Consider the following 23,707-nt stretch of genomic DNA (forward strand, 5'->3'; position numbering starts at 1 on the left):
TCCTAGAACAGCATTTTTTCTTTCACCCTTCTTTAAATCTCCTCTATCTTAGCACCCTCTGCTTGGACACAGCCCAGTAATTTTACCAGCACTAACACTAAATGACTTTACTGGTCTAGTGCCCATTATCAACATGGACTTCATCTATGAAATCCCCATTTATTGTTTGCTGACTAGAAAATGTATTGCTTCCAGTTGAGATAGGTATCCATTGACAGTCGAGTCTAGCTGGAAGTGAATGGGTCTATATAACAGCAATGCAAACATATTTCAGAGAAAGTTCTGAAAACGTGCAGGCTTCTTTCCAAATTGCTATTATTATCTTAGTAATCCAAAATAGTCGTTTACAAACTGCTTTGAAGGGTTGCGGATGGAAATCAGTGGCCAAAACAAAATGATTAGTGATGTAAATCAGCTGAGCTCTGGGATACTCAACTCTCAATTTCAGTCAGAGAACTCTCTCATTTTATGTATTTTAAATTTAAAAAAGAGACTCTTGAAAAAAATTAAATTTCACTGCTTGATGTTGGAATATAACTTCAATCCCTCCTGGACAATATATAAATCCTTTTGATAGATTAAAGAAAATATTTAAAATTATGTGCTCTATTCATTAGAAATTTCTAACTTTGACCTTAAAAATCAACTCCTTAATTACTCAAAAATACTAAAGTCAATATACCTGCTTCTGCAGTTTACCCAGGTAGACAAATACATTACTCATTATGGTCAATAAAATGTATCTGTATTTCTTTGTTATCAAAATGTACATACTTAAGTTTACCTAAATGAGGTTAACACGACAAAAGTAAAAAAATGGTTATTTATTGAGACAAAACTCTCTCCCATTTAATAATAATAATGAAAAATATTATTTCTGAACCCATCCTCAACTCCTCTTAAGAAAAGAAGAAAAATGTTATTTCAAGACCCTAAGGTTTTATTCTTTTTTTACATAACAAAAGAAACATACATTATATACAAAAAGTCAAATAAAATTAAAAGAATAAGTCCCCCATGGAATTCCAATAAAAGATAATTTGATTATCCAGTATAGCTAACTCATAAATGGGAAGGCGGGAATTAAGGCAAGAAGACAGAAAAAATTTGATGAAAATATCATCTCAATGTGAAAGGAAAATAAAAATGGAGTTCGTATTGCTAAGACAGCTCCTGAAAATGGACCTGGGAGGCCACTGAGCAAGTGTGACTTATAAATGTCTCGGCCTGGATAGAATCTGACCTTTTGACCACTTACTGTCTGAACAAAGGCACGGATAACATCTGCCCAATGTTCCAGAAATTCAAGATACTTATCAGACCCTTACACTTAACCCTTAACCTAAAACAACTCATGACAGCCTATCTACTTATTGGACCCTTACCCTAAATAACTGGTGACAGCCTATCCCTTAAGGACAATATTTCCTTTCTTGTATCAGAGTACATCCTCACGACTTTTGTCTTTATAACCTCCTGACTCTTTTTCTTTCCCCATCATTCATTTTGGTTTTACCTGAATCTGTGTCTCCCAAATTGCAATTCTCTGACCCTAAATAAAGTCTTTTCTTATTTACAGCCTTCTGCATTTTTTTTTTTTTTGGTTTACATCAGGTAACTGAGAAAACATTTATATAATCTTCTATCATTTTTGAGAATTTACGAAATATTTAGTACCCCATGGTCACATTGATATAAACTTAAAAACAGGCAAATTAATCCAAAGTGCTAGAAGTCATAATAGTGGTTACCTTTGGGAAAGAATGGGGTAGTAATGAGAGGATTAAGAGGATGAATTTTGAGATAATTGTAATATTCTGGTTTTTTTCTGGGTTGTAGCTACATTGGTGTGTTTACTTTGGAACTTCATATAACAATATGCTAATGATATTTCCAACTTCTCTGGATTATATGCTATTAAAAAAAAAAAAGTTTGGGGCTTCCCTGGTGGCACAGTGGTTGAGAGTCCACCTGCGGATGCAGGGCACACAGGTTCGTGCCCCGGTCCGGGAGGATCCCACATGCCACGGAGCGGCTGGGCCCGTGAGCCATGGCCGCTGAGCCTGCGCGTCCGGAGCCTGTGCTCCACAATGGGAGAGGCCGCAGCAGTGAGAGGCCCGCGTACCACAAAAAAAAAAAAAAAAAAAAGTTTGTTTAAAAAAACCCAAAAGGTTGAGGTTAAGGCAGGAGAAAATAGAAGTTTTCACAAAGTCCATAGAAGGAGAGTTCTAGGAAGAAGAGAGTGATCAGTAGCTCCAGACTCAAGTCCATGCACAATAGTGCAGCATCCAAAGTAATCACCTCTGTATTCCTAGGACATGGCTCAAAAACTGTCAGCAAGCATACACTGAATGAATATTTGTTTAAGGACTGAGTTAATGGGTGGACATCAAATGCCATAGACCACTATTAAGACTAGGAAGCAATAACAAAATTTTACAAAAAGGGTATTAAAACAAAAAAATAGAGAAGGTTTTTAGGGAAGTGATGGTTTGTGATTTAAAACTTGAAAAGCAAGTGAAGAATTAGACATTGGGAGCCAAAACTACTTTCAAGAATCTTGCCTATGAGGACAAAGAATGCCACCTGCCATTTCAGTAAAAAAAAAAGATGTTGTGGCCATAAAGCCATCAGCGTCTGCAGCTCCCTCCCCACCCCTGAGGATGGTGCACCCTGAGGGGACCTGCAGAAAAACAGAATACCAGCCCTAGATAATTAAGGTGCACATGAATTTCACATTAATTTCAATTAGCACATTAATTTCAATAAGCCCAGACTCTTGCATCTTCCCAAACATAGAAAAGTGCTAAATTCATCAACTTGAGATGTCTGGGTTTTTTAAATTATTAGCAGTAATCCTTTGATGTTCAACTATATGTTTTTTGTTTGGTTTTGTTTTTTTCTCAGCAAAACTCCTGTATATCCTTGCTCCTCCCTTTACTCTTTGGAATAGTCCCTGAGAGGCTCTATCTGGGGCTTAAGTCCTCAAATGAAACATAATTCTCAGCTTTTAGATTGTGCATTTTTTTCAGTCAACACCTATGAAGAGTGGAGTAAAATAATAAAGTTACTGGAAGCAAGCACAATGGAGACACTACAATGAAATATTTTAAAGTTACAATTGTTAAGCTACAAGAGTAATGGCTATTATTTATTCAGTGGCTACCATGTTATATCAACATAGCTAAAATCTCACTTATCCTCTGCAAAATTTGAAGAAGCTGATGATATTATCTGCTGTAGACTGAATGTTTGTGTCCACCCCCACCAAATTCATATTTTGCAGTCCTAATACCCCATGGGATATTATTTGGAGGTGGGGTTTTGGGAGATGGTTAGGTCATGAGGGTGGAGTCCCCATGAATGGGATTAGTGCCCTTATAAAAGAGACCCCAGAGAAAGTCCTCATCTTTCTGCCATGTGAAGCAAGGAAAAGACAATAGTTTATGAATCATAAATTTGACCCTCAGTAGGCAACAAATCTGTCTGCAACTTGATCTTGGACTTCCCAGCCTCCAAAACTCAGAAATAAATTTCTGTTATTTTCTGTTATTTATAAGCCACGTAGTCTATGGTATTTGGATATAGCAGGCTGAATGAACTAAGTAAGACATTATTCCAATAAAAAAGAAAGAAAGAAAGAGACTGAAATTCAGAGCAGTTATCTAACTGTTCATAGATCCTCAGCTATTGCATGGAAATACAAATGCCTCATATAGAATCTGGCACACAGGACATGTTCAACAAATATTTGCTAAATTCTAGGTTAAAAGAATAAATACAAAAGGGAGAAAAGAGAAGTAAAAGAAGGAAACTACGACTATTTGAATAGTCCATACTCTTTTTAGTCCATACTCTTTTTTTCTATGCCATGCTTGTGGCATATTTAGATTTTCTGTATAAGGGATAGGAAATCCTTGAATCTTCAATCACATATGTTTAAAAAAATTCTAAAATACCATTGCCCCCTAAATCATGTTACCATCCAAAATGTGCTAATGTATGCTATAGAGGTGAAAAGTCTCTTTTCCTTATAGTTTCCTTGTAACATCACTTAATCTACAGGCTAAATCTCCCACTGTAAGCTTCAACTAATATACACAGGACTCATTCTGTCACCCTCAATTCCACAGTAGAACTAGAGTTTAGATTTATAATAAGATAAACAGCTTTGTGAAAAGATAGAAGCTGGGATTATGCTGAGCTCAGTATTGCTCATTAAATATTATAACGAGCATATGCTGTCTGTGTCTAACAAAGAGCGTAAGATAAGAAATAATCAGTTTCAGTTCCTATGTAGTATTTTATCCCCTTTCATCTTCTATAATTCATAAAGCTACTTGATAGCACTTTGGAGCTTATAGTCTTAAAATTATAACTGTTGTATAGTTTAATTGCAAATAACTATGCTGTCTCATTTAAATTCTCATTACTTAGACATTTTCTAAACCTAGGGAATCCTTTGAGATTACCTTAGTTTGTCAGAAAATTATCGGACATAGTCTTGATCCATTATGAAAGTTTGAGAATTATTATCTTTGAGAGCCTCTTTTTTGTTCAATTAAATCGCTGATGCTGAAAACATTCAGCTATCCATTTTTATCTGTTTATTTAATATTTTCTAACATTGATCTTAGCACTGTAACTTGGATCCAAAGAACTCTCTGAACACTAGGTTAAATATTTCTCTGAGAAAGTGAGAGCAAGCGAGAGAGAGAAAGAGAGAGAGAGAGAGACCCATTGTACTCAAGTATCAGATAAATGGTTAAAAATCTCAATTTAAACTAAGGCGTGTTGTTTAATAATATTTGCCTTTCTAGACCCTAGCATTACTTATGTTCTAATACTTATCTTAATCCTCATTATGAGTGGACAAAAGAATTGAAACAAAATGGTTCTAAGATGTCAACATGAGGAGGAAGAGAGCTGGTATGATTAGGAGCAAGAATGCTATATTTTTAGCTTTTATTTCTTAAAATGCAGCTCCAAACACATATTTTCAGCTATCCAATTATTTTGATAAAAGCAGGTAAGCAATCCTTTTACCTGTTACATAGTAATTAATGTGGAGTTTCATTGACATTTTACATCTTTATGTCATTTGCAAGTGGGCAATAAGAAGACCCTGTATCACAGAAACTCATGTTGATACTTATATTTGTTCACATATGACACTGCCATGGATGGAATACTGCAAGATGATGATGAAGTTAAATTTTTGCCTGGAGTGGAACAAACACTGTTAAACAGCATGAAGTAGCCCCTTAAGGCTTTTCATATAGTGAAATATATTTATTTCAATTGGTCTGGTTTGCAGATTTCAAATATACAACATTAAAATGGGCAGCCTAAAATTTCTATCACATTTTGGAGCACAAGTCCTAAGTTAAAATTACATGTATCTATTAAGTAAGGAACCAAGCTTCCCTATTGAGTGTTAGATTCTCAGCATGACTTGCAAAGCATCCAGACACATGTAAAACCATAATCTGAAAATCATGAAGAGCAAAAATTCTGCAAAACCCTGAGAATATTGAAATTCCAAAAATATATTTCTCAAGGTTAATATAACTTTGATATCAAACTAGACAAACATAGGAGGATAAATAAATGCTCAGATTAATATTATTTATATAGAGACAAAACTCTAAGGGCTATAGTTAGTCAACTCCATTTTAAATATATATATGTATATATATGACCAAAGCTTGTTTATCCCTCAAATGTAAGACTGGTTAGTATGCAAAAGTTTATTATTATAATGCACTAAATTATTTGACTAAAGAAGTAAAGCAATATAAGTTAAATAAATTCAGAAAAGCACTGCCTAAAATTTCATATTTACTTTTAACAAAGATTTAAGAGAATTTACATAATATATGAAGATTAGCTAGTAAAAACTATAGTACACATCATTTTCAGTGGAAAGAATATTTAGAAACAGTTTCTTTGAGATAAAGAACAAGACAAGGATACCCATCATCTATACTATTGTTTAGTATATTACATAAGAGATGGTCAAAACAATAAGGAAAAAAAGAACAATAAGAAAAAAAGGAAAATGGTAATAATATTTACCATTTGGAAAGGGGTATATAATGGTGTAGTTATTCCAAGATGACATGGTACTCCCAAAAACCAAAAACCTAGTAAAACTGTTTGGAAATTTCAACAACATTGTAAAATGCAAAATTAATAAATTGAGGAAATTCCTCTACACCATCAAAAATCCTTCAGAAAATGTAATGGAAAAGATTTACGTTTCACAAGAGCAACAAAACTTTAAATACCCAGGAATCAACTTAATCAAATATACAACTATAATTATGGGGAAACGTCATAAATTCTATAAATACATGAAGCATATTCACAATAAATGGAGACATGCCAAATTAATGAAGCAGAAAACTTAAGAATATAAAGATATTAATTTTCCCCAATGGAATTTCAATTAAATTTTAGCAGGTTTTGGTGGTAGTGGGGAACTAATTCCTAAAAATATGGAAAAAACACATTTTTACAAAGAACAAGGGATTTGTGAGAAGGAAGAGCAAAATCAGATCCAGCTGAACAAGCAGTACATATTGAAAACCCCAGTAATTAAAATTTGTGACCAAACATTTGGAAATTAAACAGAGCAGCTAGTTCTATTATATGAGCACCTATACTTCACTTACTGGTAACAATTATACATCATGAGGTGGAGATTTTTTTTTTTTTCCCAAATGAGGTGGTTCAGATCTCTCAATAATCCAGTGAACTATCCAATATTTTTATAAAATCCTTTTCTGCTCAACTCAACCTGAGGCAGCTTGCATTGTTTAAAATTAAGAATCCTGATTAACAAAATAACTAGCAATGAATCATACGAATTGGCAAGAAAGAGACAAACAGTTCATTAATAAAATAAAATTGTGGAAATAGCTATTAAGCTTTAAATTTTGTGCGGCAAGTTCATTTCTGCCTGTCACTTTCCAGTGTAACCAATGTAAGCCTGGGCTATATATTCTACATTTTTCTCCAAGCCTAAAAAAATATATATAGAAAATATATGGGTTTTATTTACAAAGTGTCATCATACAATTAATATACCTCTGGAATTTTCTTTTTTACTTTGGAATCAAATAACAGACAGCCCCAAATTCAAGAGTTGTATATTTCACATCCTTTTCTGTCAGCTCTGCAGTAATTCATAGTATGGTTTTATCAAGATGAATTCAATTTTCCTTTTCCCCCTTGTGAATACTGAAGCTGTATCCTGTGTTTGTTTTTTTTCCTTTTCCTTTTTTTTTTTTTTTTGTAGTTGGGGAGGCAGAAAAATTAGTGCTGCCATAAACATTCTGGCAGATACTAGAAGCCTTTCTAGAGCATATGCCTTCAGAAATGTACTTACTGCATCATGCCAATCAATGAGACAGAACAAAACATAAAGAAAAATTTGTAGTCTCCTTCCACCCTTTCACTAATTGGTATGACTACATACACATTTTTTTAAGAAGAGAAATATAAGATACATTTTATTCTTAATAAAAGAAATACGATCTATTTTTTAACCTGCATCAATTTTTAATTGTTTAATGTGCAAGAAAGTTGTACACTAGTAAGAATAATTATTATTGCCCAATGCTGGATTTTTCCACCAGGATTCACTAATTCACAGTTTACAGCCATCACATGCAGAAAGCACCCATGCTTTACTATTGAAACCTCACTAGTCAGCAAATAGGAGTTGAAAACCTCAGCATCTGCAAGGGAATTTGCACGCTGTCTTTGCTAAGTGTTGTAAAAACTTCCACTTACACATTTCAAACAGCTTTTGTGCCATAAATAGTTATCAAAGATTTATCCAGAATGTCTTCAGCCTCACAGGTCTATACATTCAATTGAGGTTTAAGGAAACTCCAGCCTTTCTGCATGATGTTCTCCCTCCAAAGTCTCCAATTTATTGTGCACAGTTCCCCAGGCATACCTCTTATATGCTCAGTTTTTCATTATCGTAGACTGTTTTCTTTGTTTTTAGTTTGTTTTTCTCTTCCAGCTTCACTTCCATCTTGTCAAATCCCTAAGGCAGTGGTGCTTAAGATGGGCTCACTATAACCAACGTGGTTGATGATGTTTCAGAATTGAACACCACCACCCATGCAGGTGGTGTTGCCTCCTGATACTCCCAAAGCCCTCAGTTCTCCAAGAAGGACCAGAACTATGGTGGGATGGCTCTGTCCCTAAGCTTATGTCCTGCTTTGTCCTCTGAGCCTTGAATTACTGCTTTTGGTACTCTAATTCTATGAAAACTTTCAAGAAATTGGCTCCATCAGTGTCTGTCCTAACCTCTTTCTTTAGGGCCAGCACAAATTCAACGAGCCTAGTGAAGGGAATTTAGTCTGCCCTAGCAATTGGTTTTTCAGGTGTATGTGGAAGTAATAAAAATATTCCCTTCTCTTTCAGTCCCAGTTATAGCACAACTTTGTACTTATCAAAAATATGTTTAGATGTATTAGTTTTATTCCCTCACAGCACCATAGTACATTAAAGTTTTTATTTAAATAATAACTTTAGTTTTTGGTTGGTTGATTGGATGTTTGGTTATTTTACTAAAAGTAAAAGATCTCTCAACTATTTGGCAGTGGAGATGTTGAGAGTAAAGTCTTAATGGCTGTAATTTCCTAACTATAACACTAAATCATATGGGTATAAGCACTTATGGGTTATAAGTTTTAGGAAACATTCTCAGGCTTATTTTTATATGAGATATTCTGTGAAGTAATATTTTTCAACTAAAAATTATCAGAAATGTACTGTTCAGTTATAAGCCAACTTTCAATTTCATAGACTACTTCATTCTGAGAACACAAATGCAATCGATGAAAACTGGTAAATATAAAGAGATGCAAAGCAGAAGTGTGCCGTTTGACAAATTAAATATGAATAATTTATTTACCCATCTGACTTGCTAACTACAAGCATGAATAATTTTTAAAAAGTATTCAGACTGAACACAGAATTTTCACCAAGCCTCTTTTTAAAAACTGACGTTGGCAAAGAGAAAGGGAGGAAGGAAAGAACAGAAGAAAAAGAGAAAGGGAAGGTGAGGCTGCTGAGAAGAAGAAGAAAATAACCAATATCAATAGTATCTGCAACACCTTATGGTTATCTTCTTTCTTTGTATTTCATTGTTCAGCTATTTCTTTCTTGTTTTAACTTTGGTTTAGTTTATCATTTTAATTTTAATCTGATTTCTATTTTTCTACCTAGTTCAACTATAAAATCTTATGTCATGAAAAGTTGAATTTTTCAGGTAGTTTGTTTCTTGTAACTTATTACTTCAGAGCTTAAAATACCCCTTCAAGGTTATATCTTCTTGCTTTAATACTTATGTGATAGTAATTATTCATTTCACATCTTCTTCCTAGTCATTACCTTCATTATTTGTACCTGGGATAAATAAAATATAAATATCAGTTGCACAGTTAGCCTATTCGGAATGGTGTTAACAAGCTAAATTCCTTGATATATATAACTGCTGACTGAAATGGAGCTTGTTGTCCATTCTATTCTTTCTTTCGTGATTATGAGACTCTATGTGTGTGTATATAATATTATGTGAAACATATACCATGTAATATATAATACATGCATTATATTATAAATATTTTATATAATATATATATATTTTACAGAAACAGAAAATATTTTTCCTAAATTTCACAAATATAAGCCCAGTTAAACTTTTTTTGAGTAAGGCTTAGAAGTCATTGCCCCTCTAAACTCTTCCCTTCTTTGTGTTTTCTTAAAATTAAAATGCTCTCATAAAAGCTGCATTTGTCATAATAATGAAATAACTATATGTAATATATTGGTTATGGCTCTTTGTTTTTAAGAGACAGAAACCCAGGTCAAATATTTTAAGAACCGAGGGATTTCACTGATACATGTCACTGGGAAGTCCAAAGTGGCACTGTTTCAAATGATTAGATTCAGAAGCTTAAATAGTGTTCTCTCTCTCCTACAAAAGGACAAATCATTTCTTCATCTCTCTTCATCTCTGAGCTTTACTTTCCCAAATTCATTCTTTCCCACTAAATACAGACTTTCTTCACAAAATAAGGAGCATTTCTACTTATTCTCAAAATTTCAATAGCAGAGGTTCAAGGACTGTAGGTCAGCTGAAATTCAGTAATTCAACTCCAAATGTCTTTCAGCCATATATGCCTTGGTTAAGGTTCAAACTCCAAAGATAAATCGCCCAAACTTGAGCCAATGATCATTTGGACAATTTGAATATGAGGGAAGTAGTTTTCCAAAGAAAAAAGAAAAAAACAGATGTGCTGTTAGGAAAAGATGGGAGACATATGGTAATAACAAAAAGAAGAGCAGAACTTTAACCTAGCACAGCTGAGCTTAAGCCCATGGAAGTGGTGTTCTTGGTGTAACATATTTTTGTATTCATCTATATTCATGGATGAATATATATATCTTAAAATGGTGCCTGACATATAGTAGATACTCAAAAATATTTGTTGAATGATTACACTTGAATACATGGGGTACCTCAACCATATCTTACCATTGATAAAATATTTTCCTTACTTTCTTTTGAAACTGTATTAATTTGGACTTCAGTGACAATTTCCCTTTTGTGTCTCACTACTAGAAAAGCATACCATATTTTATGCCATCAGCGCAAAACATCAAATCAGGAGGCCTTCTAATTTTCCATCATTATGTTTGCCAAATTACAAATGAATATTACAAAACAAGAATGGAGATATAGGTATTTAATTATTTTATTTATTTATTTTTTATTTTTTGCGGTACGCGGGCCTCTCACTGCAGTGGCCTCTCCCTCTGCGGAGCACAGGCTCCGGACGGGCAGACTCAGCGGCCACGGCTCATGGGCCCAGCCGCTCCGCGGCATGTGGGATCTTCCCGGACCGGGGCACGAACCTGTGTCCCCTGCATCGGCAGGCAGACTCTCAACCACTGCGCCACCAGGGAAGCCCCTATTTAATTTATTTTTTAATGCAATATTTATTTCTGTCTTATACACCTACATTAATAGATTACATCAATAGAGCATATCTTCTCCACAACCTAATCCTAAGACATTCTTCCCACACATGCCCAGTTTTCTACCTTATTCATTTTTTTTTTTGAATCCAGATGAAAATCCACTCCTTTTATGAAACTACTGAAATCACTCTCAGTTATTTGCTCCCTCCGTTTTGTTCCATTAGCACTTGCATGTTCTTACTTAAACACTCTGTGGTACATAACTATCTACTTTCCCTCTCAAAGGTATTATCTTTTGGGTAGCAACCTATTTTAATTTAATTCAATAACCATGAATTATTCAGCCCCTACTATATGCCTGGCTCTAAGCTGTGTCAATATGAAGATGCATAATCTTTCATCAGGAGGAGATCATAGGCTGCAAATGAATGTGGTAACTATTTACATGCTCTACATCTTGATTGCTGTTAATGACATTTCAAAGCAGCATTTAAAAATTCCCCCATATTATCAGGTCTTCCATGCTATAGTCTGTTTCTCTTATATTTTACTAATTAATATATACTCCCTTGTGGCTATATGCCAGAGAACAATTGGATTTTCAGCCGCATAACCTCCAATGGAATGTCAGAGAGCATAGATCACAAAAGCATTAGTAAATTTATAGGTACATCACTCTTTTGAAAAAAGCAAATATATCTTTAAACACTCATTACTACACTCTAAGCCTAGGTTATTATTATAATACCCTGACTTAAATCATTCCTCCTCTGATGCGTTTTACAGTATATTTGTTAGCTCAGTATTAAATTATGCTATTGTCATTCCTCTCTTATATTCAAACACTTTTGTTCAAGACTTTCCTCCTTTCTGAGATGCTATCCTTCTTTAACTCACTTCTTTAAGTTAAGCTCCTTTCCTTCCCTTGCAGATGTCATCTGTGGGGCTGCCCTTCTCCTGAGCTCCTGTGGCATACACATCCTCTTCAACACTTGGTGGCACATAACATATTTTCTCATGTATTGTCATTTGTTCATATACTGGATTAAACATATATTAAAAGGTAAAATTGTAATTGTGTAATTATGATTGTTTTCTCTTTAAGTTCCAAAGTTATTAGCACTGTACCTTCCACAAATAAGGTATAATAATGTATTCAAGAAAAAGTTGGTGCTGTCATTAAAAATGATATGAACAGGGCTTCCCTGGTGGCGCAGTGGTTGAGAGTTCGCCTGCCGATGCAGGGGACGCGGGTTCGTGCTCCGGTCCGGGAAGATCCCACATGCTGCGGAGCGGCTGGGCCCGTGGGCCATGGCCGCTGAGCCTGCGTGTCCGGAGCCTGTGCTCTGCAACGGGAGAGACCACAACAGTGAGAGGCCCGTGTACCGCAAAAAAAAAAAAAAAAAAATGATATGAACAGCTCCGAAAGTATTTAAGCATCTTTAAGACATTAAAGACCTCAACTCCTCATTATATCTATTAAATTCTGTATATTTTTAGTCTTTGATTGTAACATAATATGGCTTAAATCATGTATGAGTATTTTCCTATATATATAAAGATACCACATGAACAGAAATACATTAAATTGTGTAACTATATTTCAACTAAAACTATAAGAAGTTAAAGAATAAATGGAAGTAAATTTTACCACTGAAGTTTCAAATTACATATAGACATTTCTTATAAGATGATTTAATGGGATATTTGATATTGAAGGAAGAAAGGAAAGCCTACAAAGTCACCCACATTTGCACTTGTTGATCTTACAAGGAGGTGGGTGCATCCAATGGTTAGGAGCATTGGCTCTGACAGAATTTTATTTGTGCCCTGGCTCTACCACCTGTAGGATCCTGGGAAGCATATATCCTGTTTGTTCTCTCACAGAAATGATGGTATGATTATTTTCTCATAGGTTGTAATGATACTTAATAAAATAGTACATGTAAAGTGTTTATCATAGTATGTAGATATTAAACATTCAGAAAATGATAGTCATATTTTGCAGGTAACATGAAATTCCATATATTCTCCTGAGGTACTTGGCTCTAACAGGGAGGTTATGCTCTGCTATCTATTTCATCTAAATGCTCCTTTCATTAGGAAAACATATATCTGTTGATATATAAAGGGGATTTAATGCTGGAGGACTTTCTGTATTTTACTGGTGGAACTGAGAAAGAGAGAGTTTATCACAGAAATACCTCTAAAAACAATAAAGATAAATTTTCCTGAATTAAAAAGAATCTCAGATTAAGAAAAAGAAGACTTTCTAATTATTTACACAGAGAAAAAGAAACCATGTATAAAGAAATAAGACTAATATTTTTCTATGGCAACACTGGATGCAAACAACAATGGAGAAAAATTGTATTCTCTCTCTCTCTCTTTCAACACAGGAGTATTATTTTACACACACACACACACACACACACACACACACACACACACACACACACACACACACACACACAGTCTAGAAGTAAGGCAGTTCCAGAGATGGTTAATTCAACATCAGATAAGCTTTGTCAAAGACCCAATTTTCACTTCTGTGATCCCTGAACAGAGATGGTCCTCTTGGACTGTCTCCCCTCATGATACTAAATGGTTTAAATTATCAGATACAGTTGAAAAGTTCAGAGGTAGATAGGCTAAAATTAGAATTTTCAACACATTGAAGAGAAGCTTAGCACCTAGAATTTGATATTCAGGTAAATTATTATTCAAATATGAGAACATAATAATAATAATATGCTCAGACATACAAGCCCTCAAAAGGTTTGCCACACAAACTTCCATTAAAAACAGTTTCACAGAAGTACTTAAAAAAGAGGAGAGACAAATACAGAGATGGGCAAGAAATATATCAAATGAAATTCAGCAAATACCTTGCTAAAATCTGTCCTCAAAAATAGCTAAGACCAGAGTCTGGAGGTAAACAGAGTAGCCTGAGAGTCAGTCTCATATGCCCAAGATCTTGTGCATCTACGAGTTGGAAAATATGACATACAAGTTAAATACATTTTTGTACATTATTCTGGATTATGTATGCATGACTAACTAATAAAAATTGTTTAATAAAGCTGTATATCTCCTTTTCCTTACCAAGGGCATGGTTCTGGGGTTACATATTATAGATATCTGGGTACTTACCTTATGCAGACCCACAAACAACCTCAACATACTCCACTGAAAAAACATGATTTCAAAGCTTTCTTCCTACGTATAACTATACATATGCTTACTGAAATAACTGGCTTATAGTATTTAATATTTATTTAACTGAAATACTAACTCAAGGAAATTTTTTTTTTTTTAATTAGGTAAATTCTTTTTTTTTTTTTTTTAATTCATTTATTTATTTATTTATGTCTGTGCTGGGTCTTTTCTGTGCGTGGGCTTTCTCTAGTTGCGGCGAGCGGGGGCCACTCTTCATCGCGGTGCGCGGGCCTCTCACTGTCGCGGCCTCTCGTTGCGGAGCACAAGCTCCAGACGCGCAGGCTCAGTAGTTGTGGCTCACAGGCCTAGTCGCTCCGCGAGCATGTGGGATCTTCCCAGACCAGGGCTCGAACCCGTGTCCCCTGCACTGGCAGGCAGACTCCCAACCACTGCGCCACCAGGGAAGCCCCTCAAGGAAATTTTGAAGTCATTTTATTTGCTTGTTTAGAGTTTTTTTCCAATCCCACTACTAAACGGCGCTCAAGTAAAATCTGATGTCACATTTTAAGGTTAATACGTCAAATTCACAGTCTAATAAGAGCTGCATTTTTCATTATACTCTCTGAGAAAGTACTTGATCTTTTTCATAAACTAATTCCAATTGTCTTAAGTTCTGAGTGTAGGTTCTGGATGAATAAGGGTCCTTCCCAGGTCAGCATCATGACCTGTAGGCAGTCAGTTACCCAATTATAAGTAATGCCAGTCATACTTACATGGAAATGCACTCTTACTAACTAGCATTTACAAATCTGCCTTATGAAAACATTCAAATCTATAAATAAATAAACAGCCTTTGTCAATAAATTTCAACAAATGATTAGTGAGCAATAACTATTTACATAACACTTTGCTAGATACTGATAGAAAAAAAGGATAATACAACTGTCAGAAAAACAGTACTTTTTAAAAAGTTCACGATCTAAAGAAGATCAATGGAGGAACACATAAATATATGTGATATTATTGTAACTATGTCTATTATGTTTTTTATCACCATATTCTCAATAGAAAATATACTTGGTCTTATCCATGTTATATCTGCACTGCACAGGGCCTAGCCTATAGTAGATATCAATAATATACTTGATAATGAATGGATGAATGAGGAATAATAAGTAAAAACTGCTACAAATGTGAGGAGCTAGAGATATTTCTGATAGAATTAGTGATAAAGCTTTTGAAAGAGGAAATGAGGTTTATGCTAGAACTAGAGCATAATCAAGAATTTGCCAGGTAGTGAAAGAGAGAAAAGGCAAGAAGTTTGCTTAAATTTTGCAAAGGGAGGGGAGCAGGAAAAATGAAGAAAATGGCATATTACATGTCTTAAATGCACATATTTATACATATATAATATGAATATACATGCACATATATATATGCTAAGTCATTTATGCCAAATGAACCTGTTTTAAGAATATAATTTAATTTAACTTGGAATCACTCTTTATAGTTCTATTTCTCTTCAGCTTTCCCATGCCAATAGATCAAGAGTTTCCTAAAGTGATAAATGTGCATCCATACATAATGAGCTGTCAGCTTGTTTCATCAAAAAAATTCTGGCTTCATTGTACTTGCTGACTACAATGGATGGTATATTTTAGCAATAACTGTGTCGCTTTTCCCTATACACTTGAAAAGTGAACTAAAGTCTTATCATTTTCTTGATTTAATAGTGAGGCATCATAACGAATTAAAGATACTCATTACCCAGCATGAAGCTTGCTATTTACCTCTTGTGAAAGGGATTTGTCTCTGAAACACACGTAGAATTATTCTTTCTGGGATGCAAATTTGTAGATTTTCTTCTACAGAGTGGAATTTCAACTAATGAAGTTGGTAATGGGAATCTGAACTACCAAGTATTTACACTTTTTGTAAAAATCTGAATTAAATTACACTAGTAATGTTAATGTGATTTAAACATATTTACTCTTGCATGACCTTAAATCTCTGCATGATTAGCCTATTTAATCAACAAAATCCACAGTTTCATTAGAATATGTTTAACTTATTCTTTGTGAAATTTATAATTTGGTACAAATGTAATGAAAGAAAAGAAAATAGGCATATTTCAAAACCAAACTGCATCAGTGTATCTTCTCAGTTCTCATAGATTCCTCCTCTTATTCCCATAAGAAGACATTAAAATATTATTGTTAATGTTGGTTGGCTCTTGCATTCAAAAGCAAATTCTGCATTTTATTTGCACTGGAATCAATAAGATCTCTCACAGATTTTTTGCCTAAGTAGGAAGAATAAATGGAAGAAGTAGTAGGGTACGGTGTAAACATTAATGACTCCTCCCATTCTTACCCCTTATTCTATTTTTCTGAGACAAAATTCTGCTAACCTGTAATGTAATTTTATTTATAAAACTCAGGGGAAAAAAGCTAATGTAGGAATCAGAGACTCATGGGCCATATAAATTGAAGAAAAATTCAGTGGACTTCCCCAGTATATTACTTCAGTCTTGATACATCAAAGACAATCATGGAGAAGGTTAAGTTAAAAAGTTATTAGGCTGGGCTTCCCTGGTGGCACAGTGGTTAAGAATCCGCCTGCCAATGCAAGGGACACGGGTTCGAGCCCTGGTCCAAGAAGATCCCACATGCTGGGGAGAAACTACGCCCGTGCACCACAACTACTGAGCCTGCGCTCTAGAGCCTGCGAGCCACAACTACTGAGCCCACGCGTCTAGAGCCCATGCTCTGCAACAAGAAAAGCCACCGCAATGAGAAGCCCGTGCACGGCAACAAAGAGTAGCCCCCACTCACCGCAACTAGAGAAAGCCGGCGCCCAGCAACGAAGACCCAATGCAGCCAAAAATAAATAAATAAAATAATTTTTAAAAAAGTTATGAGGCTAAATTAAAAAGCAATTAAACAATTTAAAGTTTTTAAATAATGTAAAGACAATTCTAGGCTATAGGCTTATTTGATGAGGTGTCATAAGAACTCATTGATTAAATAGAATTTGCTCTATGATTATAAGTAGGTCTCACTAATAATGAAATAGTTATTTTAAATAGTAAAATTTTTCCTTTATTGAGTATTTAATATGATATAGACATCATTCTTACCATAATATAGGTATCAATATAGATATAAAAGAGTGAGTAGTGCTCGGAAATATTTCATTCCCACGTATGGTAGAAATTAATAGTCTTTTTCAAAGGGTTAAAATCACAATTCGATTGTAATATTTTAATATTATACCACGGCAAATGACCGAAACAAAAAAGAACATTCAACCTAATCAAATATCTAGAGGTAAAGTGCAAGACTATCGTTAAAGAATTTAGAGTCTTTTAATAAGCTTACTGTTTTATTTAACTCACAGGTATAGATTACATTCCAGAATGAGATGAATATAGAGATAAACTGGCAGGATATGGGAAGATAAATTATTCCTCATTTTATCTTCAGGGGGAAAAATGGATTGCTTTGAACTTTAAGTTGATTTCACTGTAATGCAATTTGACCCATTCCTCTCATTTCATGCTGACTTCTAGAATAACTGTCTTGAGCAGCACTATGGCATGGGGATTGTTATGGGGTGTCGGGTCAGGCTATTTGGATTTGAATCTCCACTGAATCATTTATTATCTCTGTCTTTGGAGAAGTTATGAAATTGCTCTGTGTTGATATATTTTCCTGCTATAAAATGGAAATAATAATAGCACCTGCCTCATAGGTTTGCCATGAAAAGTGAGTTAAGACATGTATTTTATGGTAATTAAGCATTTAATAAATGTTAGTTGTTATTATTATCATCTTAAAGAAGGTCCTTTTGTATTTCACTCACCTGCCCAAGAACATAAAGCACCTTTCCTATGGGTAGCATAGCTACTGTGAAGGTCTCCTCAGCAGCTATAGTTCATTAATCTCATTTCACCTTAATTTTCTCAAGTGGCCCTTGGGCTCCTGCCAGCCAATGTCTCACTGACCTCCGTTTATCATGTTATCCCTGCCTTACATAACGCCTTTATTCTTGATTCCCTTCTTCCCCCAATGTGTGCTTCTGCCCTTGTGAGATCCTTAAAAATAATTCGGTTCTCAAGAATTTCCTGATTCCATGTGACTCAGAGGTTCTTTAACTTCAGGTCCTTTCAACCTTTCAGCTGTATTTATTTACACTAAATGGTATACATGTATTAATTCTTTCTTATCTATTTATATTCACAAAATGACTTTCATGTCATGTGATAATTCTTTCTTTCATAATCTCCCATAAATTCTCTTTTCCAGATTTTAAAAACACAGAGAATGCTGAATACATGAGTAGCTACTGATTTCTCTTATAAAGCAACATGTAGAGATTTATGTCCATAGTGTTTTTTTAGCTATTACAATTGTTTTTAGAAAGTGACATCCCTAAATAACCCTATTAACGTTCTTAAACGCCCTCTTACAGTATCCATGCGAACAAATCATTAAACTTAAGAAGTTTGCAAGATTATTATATGTTTAACTTTGCAGGTAAGGAAAAAAGGCACAGAAAGTACATCTGTCTTAACTATATGGTGGTTTGTGCACCAGCATCTTATTATATAGCTATGAGAAGGACTTTATTTTCCTCCCTACCAAGTTTACTTTTCTCTCTCGATTCATTTACACTCCACAAATAAATGGACAGAAATTACCATGAATAAAAACATGGTCTCATGGTCTCAGTTAACTATTTTTATTGTGACTTAACATCCCACAGGTTGCTGGTAAATATTAATTTTATTACAGGAAACTGCTGTTACACAAATTACCCACTTGGTACATCCTGAATGGCCTTCCAGTTGAAACTTTATTCTCCTTGACTTTCCAGTTGAAACCTAATTCTCCTAATGTCTCATTCCAATTGTTAACATAGCTGTACATCAGATCTTAAATTTAGCCCTAAAATTGTGAATCTTGTCCCAAAATGCCATGTTGTAGAGGGAATGGTGGGTGGCATTTGGGAGTGAAGACAGGCTCCTAACTAACAGCAAGCAAGTGATAAAGTGAGGGTCTCAGTCTTAACCACCAAAAAGAACTGAATTCTGCTAACAATCGATTATCTTGGAAGAGGACCGCAAGCTTCCCGTGAAATTGTAGCCCTGGTTGACTTCTTGATTTTAGCCTGGTAAGCCTTTGAATGTAGGATCCAATTAAGCTTCGCCTACACTTCTGAAAAAAGAAACTGTGAGATAATACGTTTGTGTTATTTTAAATCCCTAACTTAAAATAGAAAACTAACGAAACACCTTAGTATATTGTTTCTTTCAATTTTTCAGATAAGAAAACTTTCATGTCATTAAATAACTTGTCTGAGTTCGTCTTGCCCAGGTTCAACTGGGCTTGCAAGACAAGGCTCTATGCCTTTAGAATCCATTCTGTTAGCACTCCACTTTACCAAACAACAATGCCCCAAATAGACGATAGTCCAATAGGAAGCACATATCTAAAGGACTGGACAGAGAGATAGATACCAATAATAGGCAACAAGACAAAAGCAAATGTGCTAGAAGAGTAAGGAGGTAACAAGAGAGTGAAGCCTCAGAGAGAACTGGGGTGTGCCACTTGCAGAAGTATACAGAGGAGCCTATTGTTGAACAAACCAACCTTCACTATAGTGGACAAATAAAACAATTGCTGCAGATTTTAAAGTATGTTTTATTCTATTCAAGAGATTACAGAGAAATTGTGGCTCAGAATGAATCGAAACAATAATAAGAGAAATGAGGCAAGCTTTAGAAAAAAGACTAACGGTTTGGGAATGTGGCAACAATGGTCAATACTGGACCCAGCTGTTCCAGAATACCAGGGGAGTACAGTTCCAGAGGAATGAGAAAATAAATCACACATAAATAAATACAAATATCTTAAAGACTGAAAAAACACCTCTTTGTGTGTGTGTACGTGTGTGTGTGGTGAGAATGCTTAATATCTACTCTCAGCAAATTTCAAGTATACAATATACTATTATTAAACATAGTCACCATGCTGTACATTAGATTTCCCAGAATTTATTCATCCCTAGAATTTTATTCTTCTAACTGAAAGCTGCTACCCTTTGACCATCTCCCCATTTCCCTCATATATTTGAATAAAGTCAGTCAGCAAAAACATGCAATTTTCTCCTAAAATGTTTGGCAGGACAGAAGCAGGAGTAAGGAAAATGAACAAAAAAGTTCATTCAGAGCAGTCATTTGGCAGCAAGGATTTGGTAGAAAGACAATGAGTTGAGATATTTGGCTGCTGAGTGATGAGGAAAATATAGAGGTCCTGAAGAACTGGATTTCAGAACTAGTTCAAATGCAAATTTACTAAAGAAGAAGTAAACAGCTAGGGAGTTGAGGTACTGATCCACTGAAGTTTAGGGTTCTCTCGACTGTAAAAGAACACTCGCACCACAAATGTGTTCTTCTTGGGGATTGTAGGGGAAAGTTTACAAATTCAGGTACCTAGGAAACTGGGGAGGGGGCCGCAAATCTGCATTCCTGTCTCATTGCCTCTCCCCCACCCCAACATAATAGGATGTAAGTAAATCTATTAAAAATCACTCACATGAACAGTCAGCATACCACATAGTTCCCCCAGAAACATACGAGGAAAAACTTTTCCATGTGAAGTTGTACAGAGACAAATAGCTCTCAAAGTTGTGGCTAAAACTGCATGCCCCTGACTGACCTCATTAGGCACTTAACATAGAGATGTAGGGAAGATGTGGATGATGCATTTCTATAGGCTCACAATGCTACATTATATGACTCACTCAGGGTAACATCACCTCACCACCTTACAATTAATAAGGGTCCTTTTGTCCTTGGCAGGGTGATAGCCTCTTACACAATAACTTATTAGTAAATCAGAAAATGAAAGCCTAGAACTGTTCTTAGAGATGCATAGATTATTTCCCCCAGAGGAAGAATATACAGGGCATAAGGAGGAAATGTAAAATAAAAATCCATTGGGAATAGACCATTGCTGAGCCTAGACAATGATGTAATTAGTTGTTGTAAAGATGATCACCAAGCACTTTTCTCAAACATAAACTGGAATCACTTTAGAGCAGGAAGAGAAATTCCATATGCTACTCAATATTACCCCAAATTCCACACTTCACAAACTCTATGCTACTCTTTAGATAAGTATGAACTATGTCAATCTTCTAATGAGCTAAAAGTGTAGTCTTTCTAGTTGCAATAAATGGTTTTGATTTTTAAAGGAAAGTTACAAAATAATTTTGTAAAAATGTTTTTGATTTTTTAAATAATCTTGTAGTTTCTAAAACTATGACCAAAACTACTAATGAAATACATAAAACATCATAAAAATATAAACGATCACTGAACAACTTTCCAACTTTGGGGAAATATATTATTTGAGCTAGATCCTGACCAATTTTACTGAATATAGGAGCCCAAGGATATCTCATTTTGGGGTTAGGCAGAATAGGGTATGAGGAAAATTCAGAAAACAAAAAGGAGACTAATGTTAATATAATAGTTGCAATAATTAGAAGCAAAGTAATTCCAGGAACAGAAATTTTCATGTGCTAAAGTGGTATAGTAAAAAGATAGCCCTCCCACACTATGCTGATGGACCAAGTCTAGATTACAGGAGTTAGCTCCGTCTAGAACACTTCTAAGAATACAGAGAAAGTCTATCAATTCTGCAGTTGCAATCAGAAGGATGAAGAAACTCCAGCTTTATCTGAAATAATTGAAATAAGAAAGGACTTAGGTGTTATTGAGGGGGCAGGAATGGGACAATTTTCTTCAACAGATAGAGTAGACAGATTAGATTTCTCATCATGGTTTTAAGAGAAGGAAAAAGATAGATAAATCTGACAGTTACTGAGACTATTTTTTTTTAGCAAAAGCAATACAATAAAATAACTTTCTATCAAAACTGCCCAAATAGAACCGGCGGTCCAGTGGTTAAGAATCTGTGCTTCCACTGCAGGGGGCGCGGGTTGGATCCCTGGTCCGGGAACTAAGATTCTACATGCCATTCATTGCAGCCAAAACAAATTTTTTTTTAATTAAAAAAAAAAATGCCCAAAGGTCAGAATAGTTGACCAAGATACCAGGTTGATTGCATAAGCATAAACTTAATGATCACTTCTTTGCGATGCTGTGGAGGAATTCAAGCAGTGAATGGAAAGGTGGCAATTTGGTGGTTCTTGGGCTAAATGCAGTCCCATGGTCTATTTGTTTAGCTGTAACTATTATTTAAAAAGAAACAAATTTGTTGCTCACATATAAAATTCAGAATATTTCATGAGAAAATCTTAATTTCTTGCATCTCTTAGAATATCTTTTGACATCTGAACATCAGAAAATCTGGCAAAATTGGACTGTCTTATCTGTGGCAACAATAAATGAGAAGCAAGGAGTTACTGTCCACTTTAGACAGATTTCCTTGTCTCCATTTAAGCAAAAGATAAAAGCTTTCTCTCCTACATTTCCAACATTGATTATTAATTGCCTTTTATCATCTTTTTTGACCTACTGTTGTTATAGTTTCTTCATCTTAATTACCTACATGGCTCTATAGGCATTCCAATTTAGTTGTCTTTGGACTAGATAAGTTCATATCCCTTCAGATCTGGAATTTGAGTTATTGATTCTGACTTGATAATAAAAAGTGCCAGGCCCCCATCAGTTCATTTAAGCTAGTGCACACTTAGCAAAATGATCTCATATTACTAATGAAGAATTGACTGAATAAACAATTCACCTAAGGTCACACACCTAGCTAGTGTCAAATATGAAAACAGGACCCTTGACTCTTGACTCCTGGCCTGTTAGGAATTGTAAACTGTTAATTTGATTCAATCATTTAAATAATTGTTAAATAGCTAAACAGACAAATAATCAGTTACCTAAAAAACCTAGCTAGACAAATCAAATTTTTCTGCAATTCAGTTCCAAATAGCCTAGCTAATTTTTAAAGATTCAGGATACATCTTTTAAATAAATAAAATGGCCTGCTATCATTACATATAACTTTTGAAATGTATAAACCAGAGATTTTCTACTGCCATTTGTGATTGTGTTATTCCTGTAATGAGTTACTAATATATGAAAGAATACAAGAAATCAAAACCATACTGGAACATATATTATTAAACTATATTTTTTAGAAGGGAAAACAATAAAGCCATGCATAATATCTACTGAGTTCTTACTTCCTATCTGACACTGAACTAAGGCTTTTTAGGCCTAGGAAGGTTAAGGTCACAAGTTAGTCACAGGCAGGCAGTTTAATTCCAAAGCCTTTGGGCTTAAAACTGTCTACAATATTATCACCAGACAATCATCCTTCTCACTCACTTGTCTTTAATACAACCTATTGAGTGGAAGTGGTGGGAAGCCCACAGGACCATGACTGGGCAGATCATGTTTACGGTTTGCATGTGTGTGGAGGGGAGTAGAGAAATAGGTTGGTAGATCCAGAACCTAGAAAGTGATGACACCATCCACTGATCTTTGAATTAA

Source organism: Lagenorhynchus albirostris, chromosome 16 (genome assembly GCF_949774975.1).
Source record: "Lagenorhynchus albirostris chromosome 16, mLagAlb1.1, whole genome shotgun sequence".
Classification (NCBI taxonomy): Eukaryota; Metazoa; Chordata; class Mammalia; order Artiodactyla; family Delphinidae; genus Lagenorhynchus; species Lagenorhynchus albirostris.